Raw genomic sequence first — 20,028 nt, 5'->3', positions numbered from 1 at the left:
GGCGGGGGGGGGGGGGGGTTGATTGGTAGGGTTGAAGCAACAGCAGTGACGGTCCACAGGATTTCTTTCCAGCCTGTCTGACTTGCTCTTATTTGGCAACATCAGATAAATGCTAGAAAACTACTGCTGTTTACGAATATGTACAGTTTGATTGCAAGTGTATTTAAACATGTGAATGTGAGCCTAGCACCCCACTGTGACTTTGAGATGGTAACTGAAACATAGAACGTTCAACATCTTGGTACTAGATTGCTGTACGTGAATGAGACTGTCTGTGTAGTATGACAGAGTCAACTGATGTTTGTTCAACACACATGCTGATTATGCCGCTCACATTTTTGCATTTCTATACCATGTGCATTTCTGTTCAAGTCCCATCTGCCACCATGTAACTGCTGAGAATGCTGTAGCTAACTGTAAAGAGTATGTACACAGTATTATTATCTATGACAGACACATCTAAAGTTAGCTGTGAGTGCTATCTGGTGTTGTACATCCACCAGCTGTGCACTGTTTCTTGCTGACACACTTCTTGCTGAAACAGACACAGTTGCACCTTCCACTAGACATAAAGCGTTAACGTGGCACGACTTCACAGCACACACAAACTACCCAGAATACTCAAAACATGAAGTCTGTGACACAAATGGAATTGCTTAATCTATATAAAAGGAAAGCTAGTATCTGATCCCTAGTGAGTAAGACAGGAACTGAAATTGAGAATAACGAAGCACAAGATGAAATGCTTAACTTCATTTTCAAATGTACTTTTGCAAAGGAAAACATATGAAAATTGCCCCAATTTAATCCTTGTACCAATGAAAAGTGAATGAAATGAGTATTAGTGTCAGTGGTGTTGAGAAATAGCTGAAAATATTAAAATTGAACATAGCTCGAGGACCCAATGGAATTACTGTCAGATTCTATCCTGCATTTGGTGCTGAGTTAGTCCCTCTGCTAACTATAATCTGTCATAAATCCTTTGAACAAAAAACCATGCCCTGTTCTTGGAAAAAAGCACAGGTCACACACATCTACAATAAGGATAGTAGAAGCGATTGACAGACCTACCATTTAATTTGCATATCAATTTGTTGCAGAATTGTAGAACATATTCTGAGCTCAAACATAATGATGTATCTTGAATAGAATGACCTTCTCAGTGCCAACCAATGCCGATTCCAAAACCATCGATCACATGAAACTCAACTTGCAGTTATCTCACATGATGTAATTGATGGTTTGGATCAAGGCAGTCAGGTAGATTCAGTATTTCTTGATTTCCGGAAAACCATTTGACTCAGTGCGTCATCAATGCTTAGTGTCAAAAGTATGACGATATGGGATGTCAAGTGAAATCTGTGAGTGGATAAGGACTTTTTGGAAGTGAGGACACAGCACATTATCTCAGCTGGAGAGTCATCGTTAGATGTAGAAGTAACCTCAAGTGTGTCATTGGAAGTGTGTTGGGACCCTTGCTGTTGATGTTGTATATTAATGACCTGGCAGACAATATTAATAGTAAACTCATACTTTTTTTGCAGATGATGCAATTATGTATTATGAAGCTACATAAATATTCAGCCAGATCTTGATAAGCTTTCAAAGTAGTGAAAAGACTGGCAACTTAATTTAATCGTTCAAAAAAAAAAAAAAAAAAAAAAAAAAAAAAAAAAAAAAAAATATTAGCATATAACTATAATATCAGCAAATCACTGTTGGAATCAGCCAGCTCATACAAATACCTGGGTGTAACACTTTGTGGGGATATGAAATGGTTTGGTCACATAGACGTAGTTGTGGATAAAGCAGGTGGTAGACTTCATTTTATTGGTAAAATACTGGGTAAGTGCAATCAGTTTACAAAGGAGATTGCTTACAAATCACTTGTGCAACTGGTTCTAGAATATTTCTGAAGCATGTGGGACCTGTACCAGATAGTACTAACAATGGATATTGAATGTATACAGAGTGAAGGGCAGCACGAATGGTCGCAGGTTTGTTTGATCTGTGGGAGAGTGTCACAGAGATACTGAAGAAGTGGAACAAGTAGACTCTTGAAGACAGAAATAAACTATCCTGAGAAAGTCTATTAACGAAGTTTCAAGAACTGGCTTTAAATGATGACTCTAGGAGTATACTACAGGGTGTACAAAAAGTCCAGGAAAAAATTCAATTATTTATTGCACAAGAACCAAAATTTGTACAGATGTCATACATATTACATTTTGAAGAAAAACTTGGAAAGTTTTTTGTACAGACATTCAATATGCGAACCGTGAGTGACCCGGCAGACGTCAATACGGAGATCGAATTCTTGCCCCACCCGTCCCGGCACGGCATCGTCGGCTGTGGCAGTCACTTCCCGTATTCTCTCCCGGAGCTCTGCTATGTCACGTATTAAAGGCGGTACATACACCAGGTCTTTACTGTGTCCCCACAGAAAAAAAGTCACACAGAGTGAGATCTGGTGATCGGGGAGGCCATTTTGTCAAACAGCTCGCTCCACACCTGAAGTCGCCATGCTTGTGACTAGCACTGAGACAAATTACCAAACTGCACTGCAGTGGTATACATGAAAATAAAACTTTGAGTGTTTCTTTTCAAAATTACATATGTATGATATCTGTACAATGTTTGGTTCTTGTGCAATAAATAATGAAAGTGTTCCTGGACTTAATGTACACCCTGTATAATCCGTGATGTATTACTCATGTAGGGGTCAAGACGGATAAGATTAGAATAATTACTGCAAGCACAGACACACTGAAACATTCTTCCTGTGCTCCATATGTGACTGGAATGGGAAGAAATCCTAATAACTGATGTTTTGGGACGTATCCTCTCGCATGCACCTCATGGTGGTTTGTAGAGTATAGATATAGATGTAGATGTAGAAATGTCCTGACTGATTCGCTGACTCACCACTGGCCAGACCCAGTGGCTAAGAATAGACACCTGAAATTTGGAGATATTGTTGTTGTTGTTGTTGTTGTCCTCAGTCCTGAGACTGGTTTGATGCAGCTCTCCATGCTACCCTATCCCGTGCAAGCTTCTTCATCTCCCAGTACCTACTGCAACCTACAGCCTTCTGAATCTGCTTAGTGTATTCATCTCTTGGTCTCCCTCTACGATTTATACACTCCACGCCGCCCTCCAGTACTAAATTGGTGATCCCTTGATGCCTCAGAACATGTCCTACCAACCGATCCCTTCTTCTGCTCAAGTTGTGCCACAAACTTCTCTTCTCCCCAATCCTATTCAATACTTCCTCATTAGTTTTGTGATCTACCCATCTAATCTTCAGCATTCTTCTGTAGCACCACCTTTCGAAAGCTTCTATTCTCTACTTGTCCAAACTATTTATTGTTCACGTTTCACTTCCATACATGGCTACACTCCATACAAATACTTTCAGAAACGACTTCCTGACATTTAAATATATACTCGATGTTAGCAAATTTTTCTTTTTCAGAAACGCTTTTCTTGCCATTGCCAGTCTACATTTTATATCCTCTCTACTTCGACCATCATCAGTTATTTTCTCCCCAAATAGCAAAACTACTTTACTGCTTTAAGTGTCTCATTTCCTAATCTATTTCCGTCAGCATCATCTGACTTAATTCGATTACATTCAATTATCCTCGTTTTGCTTTTGTTGATGTTCATCTTATATCCTCCTTTCAAGACACTGTCCATTCCGTTCAACTGCTCTTCCATGTCCTTTGCTGTCTCTGACAGAATTACTTTGTCATCGGCGAACCTTGAAGTTTTTATTTCTTCTCCATGGATTTTAATACCTACTCCGAATTTTTCTTTTGTTTCCTTTACTGCTTGCTCAATATACAGAATGAATAACATCGGGGAGAGGCTACAACCCTGTCTTACTCTCTTCCCAACCACTGCTTCCCTTTCATGTACCTCGACTCTTATAACTGCCATCTGGTTTCTGTACAAATTGTAAATAGCCTTTCGCTCCCTGTATTTTACCCCTGCTACCTTTAGTATTTGAAAGAGAGTATTCCAGTCAACATTGTCAACAGCTTTCTCTAAGTCTACAAATGCTAGAAATGTAGGTTTGCCTTTCCTTAATCTTTCTTCCAGCAGGAGGCGTAAGGTCAGTACTGCCTTACGTGTTCCAATATTTCTACGAAATCCAAACTGATCTTCCCCGAAGTCGGCTTCTACCAGTTTTTCCATTCGTCGGTAAAGAATTGACCTTAGTATTTTGCAACTGTGACTTATTAAACTGATAGTTCGGTAATTTTCACATCTGTCAACACCTGCTTTCTATGGGATTGGAATTATTATATTCTTCTTAAAGTCTGCGGATATTTCACCTGTCTCATACATCTTGCTCACCAGATGGTAGAGTTTTGTCAGGACTGGCTCTCCCAAGGCCATCAGTAGTTCTAATGGAATGCTGTCTACCCCTGGGGCCTTGTTTCAACTCAGGTCTTTCAGTGCTCTGTCAAACTCTTCACTCTCCCATTTCATCTTCGTCTAAATCCTTTTCCATTTCCATAATATTGTCCTCAAGTACATCACCCCTGTATAGACCCTCTACATACTCTTTCCACCTTTCTGCTTTCCCTTCTTTGCTTAAAACTGGGTTTCCATCTGAGCTCTTGATATTTATACAAGTGGCTCTCTTTTCAGTAAATTAGCTTACTATGCCTACTTTCATTCACTGCTTTCGTATGGCATCATATTCTGGGGTAATTCATCGTTGAGTAGAAAAGTATTCATTGCACAAAAACGTGTAATCAGAATAATTGCTGGAGCCCACCCACGGTCATCCTGCAGACATCTATTTAAGGATCTAGGGATCCTCACAGTAACCTCACAGTATATATATTCCCTTATGAAATTTGTTGATAATAATCCAACCCAATTCAAAAGTAATAGCAGTGTGCATACCTATAACACCAGGAGAAAGGATGATCTTCACTATGCAGGGTTAAATCTGACTTTGGCACAGAAAGGGGTAAATTATGCTGCCACAAAAGTCTTTGGGCACCTACCAAACAGCATCAAAAGCCTGACAGATAGCCAACTAACATTTAAAAATAAATTAAAAGAATTTCTAGATGACAACTACTTCTACTCATTGGCTGAATTTTTAGATATAAACTAAGTAAAAAAAAAAAAAAAAAAAAAAAAAAAACTTAATCATTACTGTCATGCAATATTTTGTGTAATGTAATTTCTTGTACAGACATCTTTTATTAACCTGACACGTTCCACATCATTACGAAGTGTTGTATTCATGATCCATGGAACAAGTATTAATCTAATCTAATCTAATCATCTAATCTCCAAAGGTCTCTTTAATTTTCCTATAGGCAGTATCTATCTTACCCCTAGTGAGATAAGCCTCTACACAGCCATTTTGCACTTCATGTCAATCTCATTTTTGAGACGTTTGTATTCCTTTTTGCCTGCTTCATTTGCTGCATTTTTATATTTTCTCCTTTCGTCAATTAAATTCAATATTTCTTCTGTTACCCAAGGGTTTCCACTAGCCCTCGTCTTTTTACCTACTTGATCCCTTGCTGCCTTCACTGGTTCATCCCTTAAAGCTACCCATTCTTCTTCTACTGTATTTCTTTCCCCCATTCCTGTCAATTGTTCTCTTATGCTCTCCCTGAAATTCTGTACAACCTCTGGTTCTTTCAGTTTATCCAGGTCCCATCTCCTTAAATTTCCACCTTTTTCCAGAGTCTGCAGTTTTAATCTACAGTTCATAACCAATAGATTGTGGTCAGAGTCCACATCTGTCCCTGGAAATGTCTTACAATTTACAACCTGGTTCCTAAATCTCTGTCTTACCATTATATAATCTATCTGATACCTTTTAGTATCTCCAGGTTTCTTCCATGTATACAACCTTCTTTTATGATTCTTGAACCACGTGTTACCTATGATTAAGTTATGCTATGTGCAAAATTCTACCAGACGGCTTCCTCTTTCATTTCTTACCCCCAATCTATATTCACCTATTATGTTTCCTTCTCTCCGTTTTCCTACTATCGAATTCCAGTCACCCATGACCATTAAATTTTCATCTCCATTCACTACCTGAATAATTTCTTTTATCTCATCATACATGTCATCAATTTCTTCATCATCTGCAGAGCTAGTTGGCATATAAACTTGTACTACTGTAGTAGGCATGTGCTTTGTGTCTATCTTGGCCACAATAATGCGTTCACTATGCTGTTTGTAGTAGCTTACCCACACTCCTACTTTTTTATTCATTATTAAATCTACTCCTGCATTACCCCTATTTGATTTTGTATTTATAACCCTGTATTCACCTGACCAAAAGTCTTGTTCCTCCTGCCACCGAACTTCACTAATTCCCACTATATTTAACTTTAACCTACCTATTTCCCTTTTTAAATCTTCTAACCTACCTACCCGATTAAGGGATCTGACATTCGACACTCCGATCCGTAGCATGCCAGTTTTCTTTCTCCTGATAAAAAAAAAAAATGTAAAGGAACTCTATAAATTAAAAATACATTTTAAAGAATATTTACAAAGAACAGTTTTTACTCCATTAAAGATTTTATGAAACATAAAATTATTACAAATAAACAAGCAAGGGCCCTATTAAAAACTAGACAAAGAAGATGGACTATGATTGTTATCAACACAATACATTGTAGTTTTTAATTTACTCCAAGCAATACAAAACCAAGGTGTATTATCGTAAGAGTCTTATGTTTTCATTTCTCTTGTTTGAAGCAGGCTCTTCTGTCTTATGTAATGCAGTGATAAATTGTGTACATGTATACTTGTATTATGAATTTCTTACATAAATCCTGTTTTTCCATTATATTGTGTATTTTTAATATAGATTATTCATATATAGTGTGTAATGACAACATCCATGCAAAGAAATTTGTTTACAGATGAATGAATGAATAAATAAATGAAACTCTGTCACACTAAATGTAGAAGATAAATCTATGCCAATGACAGAAGTAGTAGTTGGGCATGTAGTAAAGAAACTGCTTAAAAACTGGATACCCTTACTGCACCAAGTTAGTACCCATCTCTTGAACAAATCATGGAAAACATTCCTGAGCACTTCACTAACAGTTCTACACATAATCATGGACTTACATTTGCCAATAAAAAACAAACATAAAACTCAAAAAAGCACGTTCTATAAAGGAACGAAATTCAATAATTTATTTCACAATGAAATGACAAAGAACACTATATTTACATCTAAGTGATTGCTTTGCTATTCACAATAAAGTGCCTGGCAGAGGGTTCATTGAACCACCTTCATGCTGTCTCTCTACCGTTCCACTCTCGAACGGCACACGGGAAAAACGAGCACTTAAATTTTTCCGTGCGAGCCCTGATTTCTCTTATTTTATTGTGATGATCATTTCTCCATATGTAGGTGGGTGCCAACAGAATGTTTTCGCAATCAGAGGAGAAAACTGGTGATTGAAATTTCATGAGAAGATCCTGTCGCAACGAAAAACGCCTTTTTTTTAATGATTGCCACTCCAATTCACGTATTATGTGTGCGATACTATCTCCCCAATTTCGCGATAATACAAAATGAGCTGCCCTTCTTTGTACTGTTTTGATGTCATCCATCAGTCCCACCTGATGCGGATCCCACACAGCACAGCAATACTCCAGAATAGGGCAGACAAGCGTGGTGTAAGCAGTCTCTTTGGTAGACCTGTTGCACCTTCTAAGTTCTGCCAGTGAATCGCAGTCTTTTGTTTCCTTTACCCACAACATTATCTATGTGATCGTTCCAATTTAGGTTATTTCTAATCGTAATCCCTAAGTATTTAGTAGAATTTACAGCCTTCAGATTTGTGTGTCTTATCGCGTAATCGAAATTTAGCTAAATAACTTCACACTTTTCCTTATTCAGGGTCAATTGCCACTTTTCTCACCATACTGATATCTTATCAAAATCACTTCGCAAGTTGTTTTGATGATCTGATGACTTTATAAGATGGTAAATGACAGCATCATCTGCAAACAATCAAAGACGGCTACTCAGGTTGCCTCATATGTCGTTAATATAGATCAGGAACAATAGAGGGCTTATATTACTTCTGTTTTACTCCATGACTTTCTGTCTATTGCTATGAACTGTGAACTTTCTGACAGGAAATCATGAATCCAGTCACACAACTGAGGCAATAGTCCATAGGCACGCAGTTTGGTTAGAAGACACTTGTGAGAAACTGTGTCAAAAGCCTTCTGGAAATCTAAAAATATGGAATCAATTTGACATCCCCAGTCAATAGCACCTATTACTTCATGACTATAAAGAGCTGGTTGTGTTTCACAGGAATGATATTTTCTGAATCTGTGCTGACTATCTACATCTACATCTACTATATGTCACTAAATCATTTTCTTCGAACTACTTCATAATGCTCGAATACAGTATATGTTCCAAAACCCTACTGCAAATCAACGTTAATGATGTAGGCCTGTAATTCAGCGGATTACTCCTACTTCCCTTTTTGGGTATTGGTGTGACTTGAGCAATTTTCCAGTCTTTAGGTACGTATCTTTCTGTGAGCAAATGGTTGTATATAACTGCTAAATATGGAGCTATTTTATCATCATACTCTGAGAGGAACCTGACTGGTATACAATCTGGACCGGAGACCTTGCCTTTATTAAGTGATTTAAGCTGCTTTGTTACACCGAGGATATCTGCTTCTATGTTTCTCATCTTGGCATTTGTTCTTGATTGGAATTCAGGAATATTTACTTCATCTTCTTTGGTGAAGGAGATTTAGAAAACCGTGTTTAATAAGTCTGCTTTAGTGGCGCTGTCATCAGTGACTTCGCCGTTGTGATGGTATTGATTGTGTCTTGCCACTGGTGTGCTTTATGTATGACCAGAATCTCTTTGGGTTTTCTGCCAGATTTTGAGACAGAATTTTTTTGTGGAAATTGTTAAAAGCATCTCGCATTGAAGTACACCTGTTTAAAAAAGTCAGCTAAAACATTATTCATAAATGATGCCTACTACACAATGAAAGATTACTTAGAGGACTCAGGAGTAGTGGTTAATAATGCAAAGAGGTAATGACAACATCTTGTCACATTAAATTATCACAGTGTAATACTCTTACAAGAAAATCCTGTGCCAGGATCTACAGTGCATGATAGTAACGTCTTGTCATTATCCTGAGCTCAACATCTCACTCATGATGAGGATGGGGAGGTGGCGGCGTGGTTGTTAACCCAGTTTATCAGGTGGACTGCAGACATGTATGAGGCACATATAGTTACATGTTTATGGGCCTGGAGTCAGTTCTTTGAACAAACTAGAGTGAATGTTGGGGCCATAGTAGTGTATTTGTGGTCCAAGAGTAGCGAGTTGGTGTCTTCTGTGTGTGCAGTGGTGCGTGACAAAACTATGCTTCCTAAGTGCGTACTGAGTGCAAATTAGAGAACATTTTACAACAAGGACCAACTGAATGTGTCAGCTGCAGTTGTTAAAGTCACTGACATCGTATTCGGGAAGATGAATTTTGCTGTGTCCCACCATCGTGATTTAGGTTTTCTGTGATTTTCCTAACTCATTTCAGGAAAACGCTGAGATGCTTCCTTCAGCAAGATTGTGGCCAACAACCCATCCTGCTCTCTTGAAAGCATACTTGTGTATTCTGTGTGTATGCATTTGGAGCTTTTTATTTGTATTATGGTGACAAATTGAATATCATTCTGTAGATAAAGCAGAGAATACTCAAAAGATTTTTGGTCCTTTGTAACTGAAGAGAGAGGAAAAGTAACAAAATGGACAGAGGTCATCTGCCTACTGAAAGATGGCAAAAGTCACATAGATTCTCTAAAAATAGCAAACATCTTTAAAAGATACTATATAATTGTAGCAGATGAACAGATGAAACAAAATAAAACAGGCAAAGAAAATACAAAGTCAAAAATCCCATATATAAACTATACAACTGTACTCACCCCAAACAACTGACACAGAAGTTTCAAATCTAATAAAGAAACTAAAAGTCAAACATTCATCTGGGTTAGGTGGTGTTACATCACACCTATTAAGGAATGTATGGAAATCATACTAAAGCCCTTAACACATTTGCTGAATTCTGCAATGGAGAAAGTCATATTTCCATATTCATCATCATCATTATTGTCATCACCTTCCTTTCAAGGATTACAAATGTTTTATTTTACCTTTGAGCATATTTACATGCAATCGGTTTCATCAAAGTTCAGACAATAATAATAATATAAACTTTTTGCACATGTCATTAACTATAAGAAAATAATCCAAGATAGATACACAACATATTTAAATAAATGACAATAACAATAAAAAGTTTCCTAACAATACACTACACACAGTGTGCAGTGCAGCAACTTCCTTATTTGAAACGCGTGGCACACAGTGGCTGTTAATCAATGCTGCTTGAGTTTCAGTGCAATCAAAGGTGTGAGACCTAACTTTTTTTTAAAGGTTAGTTTAGTAGTAGTGATCACACAGTGGGCAAGAGAGGAGTGCACGTTCACCGTTGTCACCTACTTTTCAAATGGACATTCGATCATCAGAACTCAGTGTGCATTCAAGAAGCACTTCAACATTGTGCCTACAGATCGTGTTCCTGAAGGGAAATCAATTGTTATGTGGACAGAAACCTTTATGGATACTGGAGTGGGCTGAGAAAGAAACCAGGTCCTTCAAGAACCACCAGAATGCCTGAAAACATTGAGAGAGTAAAGATGTCAATTTTGAATTCCCCCAAGTGATCTGCATGCAAACGTGCAGCTGCCCTTGCAATTTCTGAATGCACAGTGAGATGAATTCTTCATGAAGAGTTGAAGAACCATCTGTATAAACTGTCAGTGATGCACAGACTTCATCCACGTGATTTTGTTTGACGAAAAAATGCACATGAAGCCTTAATCGATGAGCTGCCTCGTGACGCCTTAGTGTTCTTCAGCGACGAGGCACATTTTCATTTGTCCGGCTGCGCGAATAAACAAAATATGTGGTATTGGAGTAATACGAAACCTCGAAAACTTCACGAGCGGCCCCTGCATACAGGACGTGTGACTGTTTGGTGTGCACTATCTAAAGCTGGCTTTACTGGCCCTCGGTTTTTCGAAGAGGACAATAAGGCATTGACAGTCACTTCTGAACATTATTTTCAGATGATTGAACAGTTTTTTCTTCCAGAAATTGAAGAAATGGATGTGGGAGATGGCTGGGTTGAACAAGATGGTGCCACAGCTCACACAGCAGGAACATCAATGACCGTGTTGTGCAAACACTTACCCGATCATCTCATCTCTTTGAGGGACAATCTCCAGTGGCCAGGTTTAGCACGGTGCAACTTTTTCTTATAGAGCTATATCAAATCCTTGGTGTGTACCTATCGTCTGCAGACCCTGGCTCTGCTACGGGACAATATTACTGTTGCCATTCCCAACCTCGACAAAGACGTGTTGGAAACAGTGGACCGAAACTTCTGATTTCAATTCTCCAAATGCATTGAGCAGAATGGATGTCACCTTCAAGATATCATTTTCAAAACTTAATGGAATAAAACCTTAGATGTTACTCTTTGTAAAGAAAAGAGAATTAAATTGACGTCTCTTTTTCTTCTTCTCCTTCGCGGATGGATCACTAAGGACCAAGTGTAACCAACATTTGTTGGCCTTCCTTTTCGCCCAGTATTCCTTCATAAACAGCGAATGGGCTAGCTTTCATTGCGTAGACCACGTATGCTGGTTAGTTTTTCTCTCTTATTCCTCAAAAGCCCCATGGACTTCCTGCGTTAACCTGTTTGAGTCCATTCTTTCTAAATGCCCCATTAATTGGATCCTTCCCATGCGCATTGTGTCTGTTATTTTGGAGATATTTTTCTATGTTTCTGCATTGGGTTTTGTATAATGCACACCACCTTTAGTTCTTGGCCCGAGGAGTTTCCTCATTATTTTATGTTCTTTCACTTCTGATTCCCCTTTTAGTATTCTGTGTTGAAGGTTTAGTGGCTCAGATGCGTAGAGAGCTTCGGGTTTAATTACTGTTGTGTAGTGTAGTATTTTGCAGTTCCACGAGAGACTCTTTTCGTTGTAAACGTCTTTTTTTAACTGAAAGGCCGTCTCCACTTTCTGGATTCTTGATCTGACAGATTTCTTTTCATTACAATTTTCTGCAATCCATTCACCTAAATATTTAAATTCTTTTACTCGAGGGGTGTAGTTATTATCAATTTTGAGATCAGAAAGTGCATCTTTGATGTCAGCCATAATTTCTTTTTTAATTTTTTTTTTTTTCAAATGAAATTTGTAATCGTATTTTTGCTACCTGCTCTTGTAATAATTCTAGCTGTTTCTGTGCATTGGTAATGTCTTGTGCGATCAGTGCCACGTCGTCAGCAAATGCTAAGCAGTCTAATTCTATGCCGTTACGCCTTGGTGCCAGTCCGTGCGCTGGTGCGCCTGCTATCAGGGAGAGGCTACAACCCTGCCTCACTCCCTTCCCAACCACTGCCTCCCTTTCATGCCCCTCGACTCTTATAACTGCCATCTGGTTTCTGCACAAATTGTAAATAGCCTTTCGGTCCCTGTATTTTACCCCTGCCACCTTCAGAATTTCAAAGAGAGTATTCCAGTCAACATTGTCAAATACTTTCTCTAAGTCTACAAATGCTAGAATCGTAGGTTTGCCTTTCCTTAATATTTCTTCTAAGGTAAGTCGTAAGGTCAGTATTGCCTGACGTGTTCCAACATTTCTACGGAATCCAAACTGATCTTCCCCGAGGTCGGCTCCTACCAGTTTTTCCATTCGTCTGTAAAGAATTGATATTAGTATTTTGCAGCTGTTACTTATTACACTGATAGTTTGGTAATTTTCGCATCTGTCAACACCTGCTTTCTTTGGGATTGGAATTATTATATTCTTCTTGATGTCTGAGGATATTTCGCCTGTTTCATACATCTTGCTCACCAGATGGTAGAGTTTTGTCAGGACTGGCTCTTCAAGGCCGTCAGTAGTGGAATGTTGTCTACTCCCGGAACCTTGTTTTGACTCAGGTCTTTCAGTGCTCTGTCAAACTCTTCACGCAGTATCATATCTCCCATTTCATCTTCGTCTACATCGACTTCCTTTTCCATAATAGTGTCCTCAAGTACATAGCCCTTGTATAGACCTTCTATATACTCCTTCCACCTTTCTGCTTTCCCTTCTTTGCTTAGAACTGGGTTTCAGTCTGAGCTCTCGATATTCAAACAAGTGGCTCTCTTTTCTCCAAAGGTCTCTCTAATTTTCCTGTAGGCAGTATCTATCTTACCCAAAGTGAGATAAGCCTCTACATCCTTACATTTGTTCTCTAGCCATTCCTGTTTAGCCATTTAACACTTCCTGTCAATCCCATAAAAAAAAAAAAAAAAAAAAAAAATTAAAAAAAAAATTCCAAGACTTACCAAGTGGGAAAGCGCCAGTAGAAAGGCACAATAAATAAAACACACACACAGAATTTCTAGCTTTCGCAACTGACGGTTGCTTCTTCAGGAAAGAGGGAAGGAGAGAGAAAGACGAAAGGATGTGGGTTTTAAGGGAGAGGGTAAGGAGTCATTCCAATCCCGGGAGCGGAAAGACTTACCTTAGGGGGAAAAAAGGACAGGTGTACATGGGATGGATATGTGTGTGTGTGCGAGTGTACATGGGATGGATATGTGTGTGTGTGCGAGTGTACACCTGTCCTTTTTTCCCCCTAAGGTAAGTCTTTCCACTCCCGGGATTGGAATGACTCCTTACCCTCTCCCTTAAAACCCACATCCTTTCGTCTTTCCCTCTCCTTCCCTCTTTCCTGAAGAAGCAACCGTAGGTTGCGAAAGCTAGAAATTCTGTGTGTGTGTTTTATTTATTGTGCCTGTCTACCGGCGCTTTCCTGCTTGGTAAGTCTTGGAATCTTTGTTTTTTTATATATTTTTCCCATGTGGAAGTTTCTTTCTATTTTACATATGGCTCAAATGGCTCTGAGCACTATGGGACTTGACATCTGAGGTCATCAGTCCCCTAGAACTTAGAACTACTTAAACCTAACTAACCTAAGGACATCACACACATCCATGCCCGAGGCAGGATTCGAACCTGCGACCATAGTGGTCTCGCGGTTCCAGAATGAAGCGCCTAGAACCGCTAGGCCACCAGTGACCGGCTTGATGATCTCATTTTTGAGACGTTTGTATTCCTTTTTGCCTGCTTCATTTACTGCATTTTTATATTTTCTCCTTTCATCAATTAAATTCAATATTTCTTCTGTTACCCAAGGATTTCTACTAGCCTTCGTCTTTTTATCAACTTGACCCTCTGCTGCCTTCACTACTTCATCCCTCGAAGTTACCCATTCTTCTTCTACTGTACTTCTTTCCCCCATTCCTGTCAATTGTTCCCGTATGCTCTCCCTGAAACTCTGTACAACCTCTGGTTTAGCCAGTTTATCCAGGTCCCACCTCCTTAAATTCCAACCTTTTTGCAGTTTGTGCAGTTTTAATCTACAGTTCATAACCAATAGATTGTGGTCAGAGTCCACATCTGCCCCTGGAAATGTCTTACAATTTAAAACCTAGTTCCTAAATCTCTGTCTTACCATTATATAATCTATCTGATAACCTTTTAGTATCTCCAGGCTTCTTCCATGTATACAACCTTCTTTTATGAATCAAGAAAGTCATGTTAGTTACACTATTTATAGCTCAAGAACGGCTGGACCGATTTGGCTGAAAATTGATGGAGAGGTAGCTTAGAACCAGGAGACGGACATAGGATACTTTTAATCCCGTTCGACCGCTGTAAAACGTGGTTTAACAAAAACGCATCTGGAGTGGAATAACAAAACGCAAATGTCAGCAAAATGTCTATGGTTAAGTATCAGTATATATCATTAATTAAAGATTTAAGAAATAATTTGTAAAACATTATTAAAAATGCCGAAACCCAGACGATCGAATATTTCTAGACAAAGCCGTATAATGCGAGAAGGATACAAAACATTGCGAATGAAAGGACTGAAGAAGAACAACAAATTGCCCGCGAAAGAGCGCCACGTTAGTATGGCTCGACTTCATGCTCTTCAATCACAAGAGCCAAGTGAGGCAGCGCGTGAAACGGCTCGTTTGGCAATGTGAAATCGTCGAGCGAACAACAGCGATCAACATGAAGATAATTTTCGACGCACAAGAAGAGATTTATCACGTGATGAACTGAATCGAGCAGCGTTTCGATACGATTGCTGCACTGTTTACTGCTTGCATCCTTGCGTTTTCATTGGGCCGATGGACGTTGTTTTGCGAGTATTGTGGCGCATTGAAGTTTTCCGGAGAAACGCACGGATTGTGCTGCCTTAGTGGGAAAGTGAAATTGCCATTATTGACTCCCCCACCTGAGCCATTGCATTCATTGCTTTGTGGCGAAACACCCGAATCACGTCATTTTCTTGCAAACACCCAAAAATACAGTGACCTCATTTGGGGCAGACCAAGGAAGACAGTGTCAAAGAACGAGGATTTAATCCGACATTCAAGGTATTTATTTATTTATTTTTGTACTTGCTCTGATTGTTGCCAGCAGCAGAGTAGTTTCAGGGGTAAGACAAGGCTGCAACCCGTTTCCACTGTTGTTCATATTATTTATGGATCATATGTTGAAAACAATAGACTGGCTGGGTGAGATTAAGATATGTGAACACAAAATAAGCAGTCTTGCATATGCGGATGACTTAGTTGTGATGGCAGATTCCATTGAAAGTTTGCAAAGTAATATTTCAGAGCTAGATCAGAAATGTAAGGACTAAGGTATGAAGATTAGCATCTCCAAAACGAAAGTAATGTCAGTGGGAAAGAAATATAAACGGATTGAGTGCTAAATAGTTCAGGAGGAACAAAGTTAGAACAGGTGGACGGTTTCATGTACTTAGGATGCATATTCTCACAGGATGGCAACGTAGTGAGAGAACTGGAAGCGAGGTGTAGCAAAGCTAATGCAGTGAGCGCTCAGCTACGATCTACTCTCTTCTGCAAGAAGGAAGTCAGTACCGAGACTAAGTTACCTGTGCACCGTTCAATCTTTCGACCAACTTTGTTGTATGGGAGCGAAAGTTGGGTGGATTCAAGTTACCTTATCAACAAGGTTGAGGTTACGGATATGAAAGTAGCTAGGATGATTGCAGGTACTAGTAGATGGGAACAATGGCAGGAGAGTGTCCACAACGAGGAAATCAAAGAAAAACTGGGAATGAACTCTACAGATGTACCAGTCAGGGCGAACAGGCTCAGATGGTGGGGTCGTGTTACACACATGGGAGAAGCAAGGTTACCCAAGAGACTCATGGGTTCAGCAGTAGAGGGTAGGAGGAGTCGGAGCAGACCAAGGAGAAGGTACCTGGATTCGGTTAAGAATGATTTTGAAGTAATAGGTTTAACATCAGAAGAGGCACCAATGTTAGCACTGAATAGGGGATCATGGAGGAATTTTATCAGGGGGCTATGCTCCAGACTGAACGCTGAAAGGCATAATCAGTCTTAAATGATGATGATGATGGTGATGATATTTGTACTTACGCACAGTACAGTAGAAGTATAACTTACTATACTTATTCGTACATATTATGTTTGCTAATTCTGAAAAAAGTGGTTATAAATCAGTAATATTTTATTTCTACATCTACATCTACATCCATACTCCGCAAGCCACCTGACGGTGTGTGGCGGAGGGTACCCTGAGTACCTCTATCGGTTCTCCCTTCTATTCCAGTCTCGTATTGTACGTGGAAAGAAGGATTGTCGGTATGCTTCTGTGTGGGCTCTAATCTCTCTGATTTTATCCTCATGGTCTCTTCGCGAGATATACGTAGGAGGGAGCAATATACTGCTTGACTCTTCGGTGAAGGTATGTTCTCGAAACTTCAACAAAAGCCCGTACCGAGCTACTGAGTGTCTCTCCTGCAGAGTCTTCCACTGGAGTTTATCTACCATCTCCGTAACGCTTTCGCAATTACTAAATGATCCTGTAACGAAGCGCGCTGCTCTCCGTTGGATCTTCTCTATCTCTTCTATCATCCCTATCTGGTACGGATCCCACACTGCTGAGCAGTATTCAAGAATTGGGCGAACAAGCGTACTGTAACCTACTTCCTTTGTTGTCGGATTGCATTTCCTTAAGATTCTTCCAATGAATCTCAGTCTGGCATCTGCTTTACCGACGATCAACTTTATATGATCATTCCATTTTAAATCACTCCTAATGAGTACTCCCAGATAATTTATGGAATTAACTGCTTCCAGTTGCTGACCTGCTATATTGTAGCTAAATGATAAGGGATCTCTCTATGTATTCGCAGCACATTACACTTGTCTACATTGAGATTCAATTGCCATTCCCTGCACCATGCGTCAATTCGCTACAGATCCTCCTGCATTTCAGTACAATTTTCCATTGTTGCAACCTCTCGATACACCACAGCATCATCTGCAAAAAGCCTCAGTGAACTTCCGATGTCACCCACCAGGTCATTTATGTATATTGTGAATAGCAACGGTCCTATGACACTCCCCTGCGGCACACCTGAAATCACTCTTACTTCGGAAGACTTCTCTCCATTGTGAATGACATGCTACGTTCTGTTATCTAGGAACTCCTCAATCCAATCACACAATTGATCTGATAGTCCGTATGCTCTTACTTTGTTCATTAAACGACTGTGGGGAACTGTGTCAAACGCCTTGCGGAAGTCAAGAAACACGGCATCTACCTGTGAACCCGTGTCTAAGGCCCTCTGAGTCTCGTGGACGAATAGCGCGAGCTGGGTTTCACACGACCTTCTTTTTCGAAACCCATGCTGATTCCTACAGAGTAGATTTCTAGTCTCCAGAAAAGACATTATACTCGAACATAATACGTGTTCCAAAATTCTACAACTGATCGACGTTAGAGATATAGGTCTATAGTTCTGCACATCTGTTCGACGTCCCTTCTTGAAAACGGGGATGACCTGTGCCCTTTTCCAATCCTTTGGAACGCTTCGCTCTTCTAGAGACCTACGGTACACCGCTGCAAGAAGGGGGGCAAGTTCCTTCGCGTACTCTGTGTAAAATCGAACTGGTATTCCATCAGGACCAGCGGCCTTTCCTCTTTTGAGCGATTTTAATTGTTTCTCTATCCCTCTGTCGTCTACTTCGATATCTACCATTTTGTCAACTGTGCGACAATCTAGAGAAGGAAGCACAGTGCAGTATTCCTCTGTGAAACAGCTTTGGAAGAAGACATTTAGTAATTCGGCCTTTAGTCTGTCATCCTCTGTTTCAGTACCATTTTGGTCACAGAGTGTCCGGACATTTTGTTTTGATCCACCAACCGCTTTGACATAGATCCAAAATTTCTTAGGATTTTCTGCCAAGTCAGTACATAGAACTTTACTTTGGAATTCATTGAAAGCCTCTCGCATAGCCCTCCTCACACTGCATTTCGCTTCGCGTAATTTTTGTTTGTCTGCAAGGCTTTGGCTATGTTTATGTTTGCTGTGAAGTTCCCTTTGCTTCCGCAGCAGTTTTCTAACTCGGTTGTTGTACCACGGTGGCTCTTTCCCATCTCTTACGATCTTGCTTGGCACATACTCATCTAACGCATATTGTACGATGGTTTTGAACTTTGTCCACTGATCCTCAACACTGTCTGTACTTGAGACAAAACTTTTGTATTGAGTCACCAAGTACTCTGAAATCTGCTTTTTGTCACTTTTGCTAAACAGAAAAATCTTCCTACCTTTTTTAATATTTCTATTTACGGCTGAAATCATCGATGCAGTAACCGCTTTATGATCGCTGATTCCCTGTTCTGCATTAACTGATTCAAATAGTTCGGGTCTGTTTTGTAGATACAAGGACAGATTCACCATCGAATTGGATCATTGCTACCTCTCGAAGATGCACAGCATAATTTTTTACAAATATACTTCATGGGCAACATGGAAGAACAACTTTAGCGACGTCAAGAGATCAATACAGCAATGAGAAGAGCAACTCTTCAAGATTTGTAGCAACTACTTCATGAATATCATGCGTTGGTCAGGCTGTTCAAGAGCGCTTTAGAGCACATGCCAAATGATGACTACAAAGGCGTGATCAGAGCAGATAAACGACCATCTGGAACACGCGAACGCACATTTAACGCTCCAACAATAGATGAAGTTGCCATCCTGATTGTTGGTGAACACTTGGAAACAGGCGATATTGTGCTTACACGTCGCGAATCGCGACACTGGGCAACTGCAATGAATATCTGAAACACATCGTTCATATGACACGTTGCAATAGCCACTGATGTTCTGGCAAGGAGAAGATGGATATTATTTCAATATCAAAATGATAAATCCATTGAATGGTGAGTGTCAAGATCATAGTTCAACATGACATACATTTTACATTGTTTGGTTTTGTTTTACAAATAAAGACCAATTTCACTGTTTATTACCAGGAAAAGATTAGGAGTTGTTTGTGAAGATAAAATTGTACAAATGACTGGCAATTGATTTTAAATAATTTAGCTTCACCCCTTTATAATTATCAGTGATCGGATTAGGAGTGAATTACCTCAAACATTGTGCTTAATATGGATAAGACGAGGGACTGTGGGACTCTTGTTTTTCAACAGAATATTTTTTATGTGACAGTACTTATAGTTACTCTTACATCTGGGCAAATACTTTATTAAAATAAAACATATTGTCATTTTCAACCAACTTAGAAAAAGAGGTTACTCAAATCAGAAGTGTGGTGTCACCGCCAGACAGCACACTTGCTAGGTGGTAGCCTTTAAATCGGCCGCGGTCCGGTAGTATACGTCGACCCGCGTGTCGCCACTATCAGTGATTGCAGACCGAGTGCCGCCACACGGCAGGTCTAGAGAGACTTCCTAACACTCGCCCCAGTTGTACAGCCGACTTTGCTAGCGATGGTTCACTGACAAAATAAGCTCTCATTTGC

This window comes from Schistocerca gregaria, chromosome 11 (assembly GCF_023897955.1).
Source record: "Schistocerca gregaria isolate iqSchGreg1 chromosome 11, iqSchGreg1.2, whole genome shotgun sequence".
Taxonomy (NCBI): Eukaryota; Metazoa; Arthropoda; class Insecta; order Orthoptera; family Acrididae; genus Schistocerca; species Schistocerca gregaria.
Note: the sequence above shows the minus strand (reverse complement) of the source record.